An 11832-nucleotide genomic window follows, 5' to 3' on the forward strand; every position below is an offset into this window, starting at 1 on the left:
ATGTTTCATTTAGGAATGTACCCTGCCAGGTCTTCTGTAGTCCTTCCAGCCTCTTGCAACAAATTTATTCAGAAATAAAAATGTCGGGGTACCTGGGTGGCTCAATCCGCTAAACGTCTGCCTATGGCTCAGGTCATGATCCCAGGGTCCTAGGATCGAGCCCCAGGTTGGGCTCCCTGCTCAGTGGAGAGTCTGCTTCTCCTTTTCCCTCTACCACTCCGCACCGCCCCCCATCTCCACTGCGTGTGCTCTATATCAAATAAATAAAATCTTAAAAAAAGTCATGTATATCAAATTGCTTTTCTCACCAAAATAGCAGGTAAAACAATTCAAGTAAAAAAAAAAAAATTTCCCTCACTTTTTAAGGGCTTCCAAAACCTAGCACATTCTAGGGAACCCACTCTCAGAAGCCTTATGACAAGCTGGTTAAAAGGTCTGTTTTGCAACCTAGCAGCTATGTAATCTCAAAAAAATTACTATTTTTTCCCCTAAGGTCTCAGCTTTCTCATCAGTAATATGGGGCTTCATGGGATTGTCGCAGGGTTAAATAAAATGTGTGTCATACTTTTAGCACAATGCCTGGCTAAGCACTGGTTAAGCACTTAGTGAAACAGTCACAGTTGTTGTTCGAGTTATTTTTCTGCCAATCAAAGCACATGATTGGGAGAATCCATATACTGCTTTTCAATAACAGAGATAAGCAAGTCTCAAAGCCCCATGACCCAGTTCCCAAAGGAGAATATGAGGAAAAGAACTCTGGATTCCAGAGGGAGTGTGGACTGGTCAGTAGTCCCTGTCAAGTCTACTTCCCTTCCCTTCCCCACACATTCCTCCAGGAGTTAAGTCTCCTGGTAACAGGCAATGTGTCAGGGGTGAGTCATGGATCATACAGTGTTTTCATCAGCATTCTCCTGAAGTCTGCCCCAAGCAGATCATAATCTCCCAAGGCCACAGACTGATCTGATCACTCACAGTTCCTTTAGCTCTCCAATGATGTGTGGCGCCCACAGCTTAGAAATCCATAATGGATTTCCCCAACCGTCTCTTCATTTCGAAATCCTTGCTCAAGAGAACTCCAGTGCTACCCCAAACTCAAGTGTACATTTCACACCTTCTTGGCTCCCGCTCATCATCTGGGTCTCTGCTCAAAGATACATTCTCAAAGAGGCCTTCCTGCTTACAGCAGCTAATGTGGTACTGTTGTGCCTTCAATCATATCCTCCAGCCAACCATTCTCAATTCCATTATAATCTACATGGGTTAGGAACTTGTCTAGCTGCAAGTAGTTGCTATTAAGCAGTTGCTTAATTAATGGAAGTTTATACTTCCACAGCAAGTCCAGAAGAAGGTGGCTACTGGTATAGTGTTAGGCGTTCAGTGAGGCCACAGAGAACTCCGGCTCTTTCTGCTCTGCCATATTTAGCATGTTGTCTTTATGCCTGTCACCTCACGGTACAAAAAGGCTGCTACCGTAACCAGATATCTTACCTACATTCAAGGCTGGAAGAAGATGAGTAGAGGAAGGTGTGGCTATGCCAGCCACATCTTTCTCCTTCTGTTAGGAAAGGAAAATCCTTCCCCAAGACCTTGCCTATCAAAAAACCAGAGCTAGGTCACATGGCCCTCCTAAAGCGGCAGGGCAGGCAGGTAAGTCAGGATACAAACTGTTAGCACTGGCTAAGAACAAGCATGATCTATCACCTAAGACTAGGCACAATGTAGTCCCACACACAATCAACGTTCTTCTAACAACAAAAAAAGTGGGAATGGGTGTTGGGAAGGAAAGTAACAGTGCTGGCCACACTTATTTTTCATAGTACTTACCATCTGAAATTACTTTATGCAAAATAATAAAAATAAGTGTTAACTGCTCATATCCTCTCAAGAGAATGCAAGCTCCTAGTCTAGACCCATATGTATATACGGATATATATATATATATACATCCAGAATCTGCATTTTAAAATAGTCAAGTTCCTTGCAGTAGGTAGGTATTATATTTATATATAGGCACTGGAAGATAGTGGGGATCATCCAGGTTATCCTGTAGTGGCAAATTAAATCAAAATCTCAGTGTTTGACAGAACAAAGGTTTATTTCATACTCACTCTTCATGTCCACTGCATATTGGTGTGTTGGGGTAGGAAAGAGGGCAAGGAGCTTTTCTCCACATTGAGAAACCCAAACTGTTGGAATCTCCACTATTTCAAATTGTGGCTTCAGGGTTTGCCATAGTAAAGAGAGTTAGAGGGTCTCATGAGGGCCACTTAAACGCTTTAGCTCACGTTACTCCCACAGATAGCCCACTGGACAGAATTAGTCACATGACTTTTTTCCCCAAAAGTTTATTTATGGGTTGTTGGGGGGTTTTGTGTTTTTTTTTTGTTTTTTCAGTAATCTCTACACCCAACATGGGGCTCGAATTCACAGCCCCGAGATCAAGAGTTGCATGCTCTTCAAGAGTTGCATACTCTTCAAGAGTCACATGCTCCTTGGACTGAGCCAGCCAGGCACCCCCAGAATTAGTCACATGATTCTATGTAATCATAATGAGGCAGAGAAACATGAGAGAACACATGAGTATTGGTAGTAAATGTTTCTGCCTCATTCCCCATGGGCTGGTACAACAATGCATTATCCCATTTTAAAATGTAGACCCATTAAAGAAGTTCCTTGGAACAAACTCAACATTAGGGATACTCAGTAAAACTATTTCATCTTATAAGGTAATACTTAACATTAAGACACACACACACATTTTTCCTTCAGGAATAATAACAGGAAATATTTATGTAGCACTTATTATGCTCTGCTCCAAGTACCTGCCAAATTTTAGTAACTTTAATCTACTCAACTACCCAGTAAGGGAGATCTTATTAGGAGTAACAGTCTTAACCCCATCTTGTAAGGGAATGGAAAAGTGTTAGGAGCCAGTTTTCCATGGGTCTATGGCATTTCTGCATATTGTACGAGCAGAGGCACCAATTGTCTTTGTTCTAGACAATCTCTAAGGATGTTTGTATAGAGAACAGCCTTGGAAAATAGTGTCTCCTACAGCACGAGGCAGCATGTTTACTGTGCAGTATAAACAAAATAATGTCTCTCCCTCCGGAGCAAAGGGCATACTGCCCATTATAAAAGACTAGGTTTCCCTAAGCTCAGGATTCCTCTCCTGTAATGCAACCCTCTTTATTTCCAGGTGTCATCTGACTCTCCACATCTCGCTTTGAAAACTGGGGCTTAGGGAACCAGTATAAGAAAATGCTCACACTCTGGCTATGGCTATTATTATGAGCAATAAAGTCATTCCCATGAGCCCATGAAACTGTGGCAGGTTAACTTGTTAAAGTAGGGTAAAATCTCAGAACCTTCAGTTTTCGACAAAAAGTTAAGCAATTTGCCTAAGGTGTGACAGCTAGTAGGTGGCATATGCAAGATTCAAGCCCAAGCTGTCTGGTTCAGTAACCATGCTTTTAAATTTTTAAATCCTCTGCTATATGGCAGTAGTTCTCGAAGTGTAGTTCCAGAACTAGCATCATCAATATCACCTGTGAACATGTTACAAATGCAAATTCTTGGGCATTACCCCAGACCTACTGAATCAAAAATTGGGGGGGGGGGGGTGGTAGGGGAGACATGTGTTTTAACAAGTCTTCCAGAAGATTCTGACAATATAAGTTTGAAAACCACTGCTATATTGCATATATTCACTGAATCTATAAGATCGAAGGAAATGGTATGGGTATATCCTGATTCACACAGGGATGTGACTGACCTTTCGTAACTTGAATAGTAGATTTCAAACACTAAGAGAGATGGTTTTTCATAAGCCCTTGCATATAATTTTTTAGGAAGGTAAGGATCTTTATATGGTGCAAATAAATATCAAATGTCTTTTTAATAGGCCTGCATAATATTTTCCTTTGGAGTCACAAATATATGTCCAGAATGCTAAATGAAAATACCTGCTTTTTTATTCCCATAATGATCAGAAAGAACTACTTAGCCAAGGGAGAAACACTATTTATATTTTAGAGTCAAGCTGTAATTCTTGAAAAACAGGAAACCACATATCAACAAAGCCAACTCAGTGTACCATAGTGGAAAGGGCACCAGGCTTTGAGTCACAGAGTCAAGTCACTTAACTTCTTCAACTCAATTTCCTGATTTTAAAATGGAAAATGAACTCCAACTTTAGAGCTGCAATTAGGCTTAAATGATACATTATTTGAAAGCTGTGGGTAAATAGCTTTTATGCTATGTGAATGTAAAGTCCGCCTGCATAAGCTCTTTCTTTCTTGATCATGGTGTTACCACAGTTTCTCCAAAGCTTAGAGTACTGCCTGGCACATAGAAGACGTTCAATACATATGAGGTATTAGAAATGAATATGAGGTATTATATTAATGATGTAATTGACTCCTCTGGACTCCACTTGTCACAATAATTTCAGCCTTTTAATAGGAAAAAGTCACTCTAACAAGAAATCCTTAGTCATGTTTAAAATGGGCCAGCTAATTTAAGAAAATCAGCTGAGTTTCTTCCCCTGGAGAACACTACTAAAGAAGTTCTGTCCTAAGGCAGGAGACAGAAACTCCTATTAGTAGCCCGGATGGCCTTAGAACCTCAGGGTTTCAATTCTACAATACTCTGTTGTGCATATATAAACAGTTAGGAGTAAAGGATGTGTACCTACAAAGAACTACATATTTCACGTTTACTTGTGCACTGCAGTAGGATTTTAATAAATGTATTACAGGGTTTATGAATCTATTTGAATAAAATCTGAGATTCAAGTCAGTAAATATTAAATAAACTACTGTATATAAAAAAGAGCTAGAAAACTACAGCCAATTAAAGATTGTTTGGGAACAGAATTTATAACTTATTTATTTATTTTTTAAGATTTTATTTATTTTGGGGTGCCTGGGTGGCTCAGGTGGTTAAGCAACTGCCTTCGGCTCAGGTCATGATCCTGGAGTCCCAGGATCGAGTCTCACATCTGGCTCCCTGCTCAGCAGTGAGTCTGCTTCTCCCTCTGACCCTCCCCTCTCTCATGCTCTCTCTCATTCTCTCTCTCAAATAAATAAATAAAATCTTTAAAAAAAAAGGTTTTATTTATTTGTCAGACAGAGACAGACAGAGAGCGAGCAAGCACAAGCAGGGGGAGCGGCAGACAGAGGGAGAAGCAAGCTCCCCACTGAGCAAGGAGCCCGATGCAGGACTTGATCCCAGGACCCCGGGATCATGACCTGAGTTGAAGGCAAACACTTAAATGACTGAGCCACCCAGTTATCCCCAGAATTTATAATTTAATGAGGAAAATATTATTTACAAAATTTTGTAGATTTATGTTAATGCAGTTCCTTAATTTGTACTCTCTCCAACATACTTTCTCAATATCCTGAAAAATTAGTTAATAATCTAGAGTTCTTAAAATAGAGGAACTTCAAGCTTTTAGCTTCAACAGACATATCTAAGTTAGCAAATGAATTCAAGTTGAAGGTCAGCTTTCAGTATAGGGCTTTAATAGTAAGGACACTATCCCAACTATGTTGCCATACCTTCAAAGACACCTGCAGGGTATACTGTTCCCTGTCTCATAATGATCCAAATATTTATACATAAATTAGTTCTACCTTTTAAAAAGTGAAAGCATAAGTCCATCTTAAAGATTTGTAATTTGAACAACCAATTAACTTCATAAATGATCATGCAAATTCGTTTGATGAAAGCACAAATTACAGTTGAGCATGAAACTCCTTTCACTTGTTTCTTAAAAAAATATTGAGGGATGCCTGGGTTGTACAGTCGGTTAAGGGACTGACTCTTGGCTTCAGCTCAGGTTGTGATCTCAGGGCTGTGGGATTAAGCACCGTGTTCGGCTCCTGGGCTCCATGCTGAGGGCAGAATCTGCTTGAAGATTCTCTCTCCCTCTCTCTCTGCCCCTCCCGCTTGTGCATGCATGCTCTCTCTCTCTCTCTCTCAAATAAATAAATAAATAAACAAATCTTTTTTAAAACCTCTAAAGAAAGGAAAATATTGAAAACAATTTTGCCTTTTCTAAACTTAATTTTTTTACCCATCTTTTCAACTCAAGGCAATATAATTTCAACTGAACAATCACGTGGCTATAGTGATTTGTAGACATTTTTAGACATGCAACTCATATGTGTCATAACTGAACAGTATTCTTCCAAATTTAATCCAAAATCCAATTGAGAATCTTAGTTAAAAAACAGTAACTTTTAGCTCAACCCACTCCTTCAAAAATGCAATCAAACCAGATAGGATACAGAAGAGACAGCCAGTTTTGATGTAGTCTACTACCTCAAAGTGGTAAGTCTTACAACCACACAGCGAAACACTGACTTCTGGTGGCAAAAAATGCATGCATACTCCACATTTTGCAGGAGAAAGCAGTATTTAAAATCACTGGGCTAGGGGCGCCTGGGTGGCTCAGTCGATAAGCGTCTGCCTTAGGCTCAGGCCATGATCCCAGGGTCCTGGGATCGAGCACCACATCGGGCTCCCTGCTTGGCGGGAAGCCTGCTTCTCCCTCTCCCATTCCCCCTGCTTGTGTTCCTGCTCTCGCTATGTCTCTCTCTGTCAAATAAATAAATAAAATCTTAAGCAATAAAAATCACTGGGCTTTCCTGACCATAAATTCTCAGTCCCTGGATGACCTTTGTATTCTAATTTAACACACTGTGATTCTTCAAGATTGTATTTTTACAAAGTTGAAGAGTTAAGCAAATCACAAATGCCAAAGCCACCACAGAAATTTGATTGCTTCAGTGAAGGTATAAAACATGTTAACTCTGATAAGTTAACAGTTCATTTTCTTTCTGCAGGTGGAAAGCCTGCAAGTCCTACACCCCTAGTCTCATCATCCCTGTAAGTTATATTTAGAAAAAGAAAAAAGGGGGGATCCCCAATATCTAAACTCATTTTTTCTTGTTATTTAAGTAGGCTCCACACCCAGCGTGCAGCCTGAGGGGCTTGATCTCCCGACCCTGAGATCAAGACCCAAGAGTTGGACTCCTCAACTGAGCCACTAGGTGCACCTAAACTCATCTTTTTTCAAAGCCTTGTATCCTACTCTTCAATACTTCTTTGTCTTAAAGATCCCAAGTCCTTTCCGTGGTTCCCCCTCTCCTAAATTAGCTAAATTCAAATTAGTCTTCTAGTTTTACACAACCAGTAGCACGAGTTATTTATTCTTTTGCTTTCTCTCCTAGTCTCCATTCTCTTGGGTCAGTATTCTTTAGTACTCTCCATTCCTTTTCTGCGTCTTTATCTTTAAATACAATATTTTCTAACACTGTCAAGAGACAACACCTTTAAATTAAAGCAGGGAACCATGCAGAATTTTCAACTCTCCTGTGAATTTATGTCCAGAATACCCACTCAAGGAATCCTTTCCACTAAAGATGAAAGGCAAGCTAAGGAAATACATTAGACAGAGGAAGTAAACACTGAAACAGGGCCATGCCTACGTATTCTCAAGCCTCTAAGCAGAACTAGACTCATAGTCCAAAGGTCTTTTTCTTTTACGTGCCTTCTATCTCCATCCGGAGTCTGACACACACGTACCTCCGGCAGAGGTATCCCACCTCTGCCTACCTTCTACGAACTCTGCATGACCTTGCTCTGAAATAATCTTGCACAAGCAAAATCCCCACACTTCTCAGGGCGCTCCCTCGCCCGATGTTTCTGTATCTCAATTTCTGAGCTTTTTTCACTTTGCAACTGTCCCAGGGAACACTGGGTCTTCGCCTTAATTCCGGTTTCGCCTTTAAGGTTTTAAAATCTGTCTGGTTCCTCGATGGTATGTCATCCCCCGGCCCCCAGCCCTCAACGTGCTCCAACAGGGTTAAAATTGCCCTAACCCACACTTAAAACATAGCAAAACATGGTCTGCAAGCGCCCCCCGCACCTCCCCTCCCCGCAACAGAGACTGGCTCCCGGAAGAAACGGACACATCCCCACCTCCAAAGCCAAAGGTCTTCCTGGGGCAATCTGCATAACAATACTGGGGTGTATGTGAGTGTAGAAACTCCTGCAAGACCGACCAACCTAGTGAAGAAAGTATCGAGACCCTTGCAGATTCATTAATGTAACTACCATTACATTAAGGTGGGTACGATTCACACAACTCTCCAATTCCTCTTCCTTTTAATTCGACGACCTTGGCGCTCGCAGCGTCGGGGGGCTCGAAAGCAGCAGTCACACGAAGATAAGACACCAGCGTAAAAAATTACCAAGAGAAATTAACCAGTTCCACGTTCTGCAGATGCAGTCTCCCTGCGCCCCAGGGGCAAGTCTCAGAAGATGCCTTCAACTTTCCCCCTCCCTCTCTCGAGGCTGCGGACCACCGACACGCGCCTCCATCTCAATCACAATTAGATCGGATTGGATCCACTAATTCTCTCAATCAGACGCAAGGGGGAGGGGTGACAATGACGGAGGGGGGAAGTAAGGGGAACTCGGGATGGAAGAGAGAAAAGCCCCAGTTTTACTCCCGGAGAAACTTCTGGGACGCTTCTATTACGCAACCCCGAGTCTGGGTTCCAAAACCGAACATCCTTCCGCAAGACGCGGGGCGCACCAGCAGACGACTGATTTGGGGGAGTGGGGAAGGAAAATGGGTATCTTCCTGTTTCCCACCGCTCCACCCCCAGTTCTTCCAGACGCTACCTGCCCCGGATTTGCAAGGGTGATGCGAGCTCCGCGTCTCCTTCGCCCGTTCCCCCCGAAGGTTCCCACCGGAAAAGTGGGAACGCCAGCTACTTGAGTCAGCGTGCTGGGAAGCAGGCAGCGAGGCGGGGAGAGCCTGGGCTTCCCAGAAGTCCGCGGCTGCGGCGCTCCCGGCGAGGCTGCCCCCCAGCCCGGGGGCGCACAAGGCTCTGCTTACCTTCCTGACCCTTGCTTCTCCAGTCTCAAGTCGTGAGCCCTCGCCACCTCCTTCGCCCTCCCCTGACCTGTTGCGGTGGGGAAGGGGCGCGGGTGCTGAGAGCGAAAGGGATCGCGTCGTCCCGGGATTCGGAGGCGGCTCGCACGGGTCCCGGCTCGCGAGGCGCGGAGGCGAAAATGCAGCTGCGCCCGCGATGCGCGCAGGCGGCGGCCGAGTGCGCAGGAGCCGCGCGCTAGTCCGCTTGCTGGCTCCCAAGCTCTGCGCGCCGGCAGCCCCAGAACGCCCCGGAGGCCAGGCCACGCCCTCCTCGGGAGACCCCGCCCCCGGCCCGGCCCGCCCTCGCCCTGCAGCCCGGCGCTACGCGGATCAGCCCGGCCCACGCCCTCTAGCTGGCGCCACCCAAATGGCTAGGAACGTCGCCGCCCTCCTCGGGAAACCGGTGGGAGGATCCAGGGCGAGCAGCCGCTGAGGACGGGATACTGCGGTGACCGCGCCGGCAGCGTGGGTGACCCTGCCCCGGGCTGATGTGGGACACAAGAACCCTTTCGTTTTACAGAGACATTCAGCTCCGTGTCGGGTTCTGACTAAAAGTGTCAAGGAGTCTTTCTGCAATCCCCTATACAATCGAAACAGATTCTGTGCCCTTTAAGGAGATAATAATTCACATCTGGAGAGTGCTTTCCAGTTTATGGAGGGCTTTTCACACACAGGCCCGACTCATCTTCGCAACAACCTTATAAAACAGATACATCATTATCGCCATTTCCCAAATGATGAAACCGAGGAGCTGAAAATTAAGTGGTGTGCCCAGTGTCCACAAGCTACAAAGTGGCACGGGAAAACAGATCTCCTGAATCCATCCCCTGGGTTCTTGCATTTCACCAGGCCAACCCCAGAAAATCCGCATAGGGGTAGGGGCTTTGGCAAACAGAACCAAAGGAAGAAGGGAAAGCTAATGTCTAGTTAAAATGCTACTTGGTTCCTTCTACGAACACAAGGAAAGCATCGAGTCTAGTCTTTGCGCCATCTCACCTCCCCCACTGAGAGAGATGCAGAAAGATTACATTGAATGGCTCAGATGGGTTTTTACAGTATCGTAATGGTTTAAACTGGGTGAAATTATTTGGATGAAGATTACCTTATTCAAGTGTAATATGTAAATGTAAATTAATATAATGTATGAAAATAACCCACTCAGTGCCCTCTGTATTTCTTTTCACCTTCCTCCTCCTTCTTGTCCCTATTGCTTTGCCCTTCATTACTCCTTCTTTGTGTACATGAACGGTGTTGATTGAAAACCCAATCAATAGATATTTGCATTTCCAAATTAAACCTTTGGTTACCTGACTTAATTTCCCATGGATTGTTTTCCAAAATATAACTCTTCTTCCTACTCCCTATGCTCCCATGATGATATTGATTCGGCTTACCTTAACAACTAAAATAATGAAGGTGTCCCTGATGAAATTTGGTGTGCCTCTAGATGAAAGCTTTAGAGGTCATCTCTGAGCAGGAGTCACCTCTGACAGACGGGGTTCTGTATAGTTCTTAAAAGTTTCTAACAGATCAGTATCTATTCTAACCATAACAAATATTTTAACCTTTTTGTTATAGAACTAATATATTTCATTGTAATATACATGTGCATAATAATATTTTATAATCCAAAGGTCTTTACCACTCCTATCTGAAACTTTTTCCTTTGTCATGTTCCTTTTAATCATCCCATACTACCTCCTAATACCTTCAAATGTGGTCAGCTTAGTAAATAAGGTTGTCAGTGAAAGTATGATAATTTTATTTTCCTGCTTTTGGAGATGAAGGATGTCATTTTGCAAAAATTTTTTGTAGAAGATGATGTGGTTTTGCTTCAGAGAGTAGTCCATTCCATTTATATGGATATTCTTAAGGCAATGTGCTAGGTGATAGGCTGTATCAATAGCAAAGTTTCCAGTGCCTGGCAGAAACAAACAAGTAAATAAATAATTCCAATGCATACTTCTATTGATTAATTTCTGGAAAGATGGTAGGTTATTTATTTTTTTTAAAGATTTTATTTATTTATTTTGACAGAGAGAGAGAGAGACAGCGAAACAGCGAGAGAGGGAACACAAGCAGGGGGAGCAGGAGAGGGAGAAGCAGGCTTCCCGCCGAGCAGGGAGCCTGATGCGGGGCTCAATCCCAGGACCCTGGGATCATGACCTGAGCCGAAGGCAGACGCTTAACGACTGAGCCACCCAGGTGCCCCGATGGTAGATTATTTAAAAACACTTAAGTCAAAATTAATTTTTTAAAAAGATTTTATTTATTTATTTGTCAGAGAGAGGGAACACAAGCAGGCGAAGTGGGAGAGGGAGAAGCCGGCTTCCCATGGAGCAGGGAGCCCGATGCGGGGCTCGATCCCAGGACCCTGGGATCATGACCTGAGCCGAAGGCAGATGCCCAACTGACTGAGCCACCCAGGTCCCCCTAAATTTTTTCATAATAAATAAAAAGCAGGATAGTTATTCTATTGAGGTTTTTTTTTTTTTTTTCTTTCAAAAAGTTGCCTTTCTGAGGCACCTGGCTGATTCAGTGAGAATAGGCGGTCACTTAATCTTGGGATCCTGAGTTCGAGCCCCATGTTGGTGTAGAAATTACTACTGAGGGACAGAGGGATAGGGAGAAAGAGAATCCTAAGCAGGCTCCGTGCCCAGCTTGGACCCGATGCAGGGCTGGATCTCACAACCCGAGATCATGACCGGAGCTGAAATCAAGAGTCAGATGCTTAATTGACTGAGCCACCCAGGTGCACCCCCCCACCCCCGCTTTTCCCTTTTTAAAGAGTACTTTTTAAAACTGCCTCTTGGGCGCCTGGGTGGCTCAGATGGTTAAGCGTCTGCCTTCGGCTCAGGTCATTGATCCCAGGGTCCTGG

The 11832-nt window shown here is 43.7% G+C and overlaps 1 protein-coding gene across 4 annotated transcripts in view; it reads right to left on the reverse strand.

Annotated features, from left to right (window-relative positions):
• Positions 1 to 9144, reverse strand: part of AFF1 (ALF transcription elongation factor 1) — a 201251-nt gene extending 192107 nt beyond the window's left edge. For 2 of the 4 annotated variants that reach the window (XM_088021117.1, XM_088021113.1), the window contains exon 1: positions 8918 to 9144. The gene's annotated coding sequence lies outside the window, so the exon portion shown is untranslated. The remainder of the gene's footprint in view (positions 1 to 8917) is intronic. The other 2 variants (XM_088021116.1, XM_088021114.1) reach the window with 2 other exon arrangements.
• Positions 9145 to 11832: the final 2688 nt, after the last annotated feature.

This window comes from Eumetopias jubatus, unplaced genomic scaffold (assembly GCF_037043125.1).
Source record: "Eumetopias jubatus isolate StellerSeaLion01/CBP00866 unplaced genomic scaffold, mEumJub1_p1.0 scaffold_2, whole genome shotgun sequence".
Classification (NCBI taxonomy): Eukaryota; Metazoa; Chordata; class Mammalia; order Carnivora; family Otariidae; genus Eumetopias; species Eumetopias jubatus.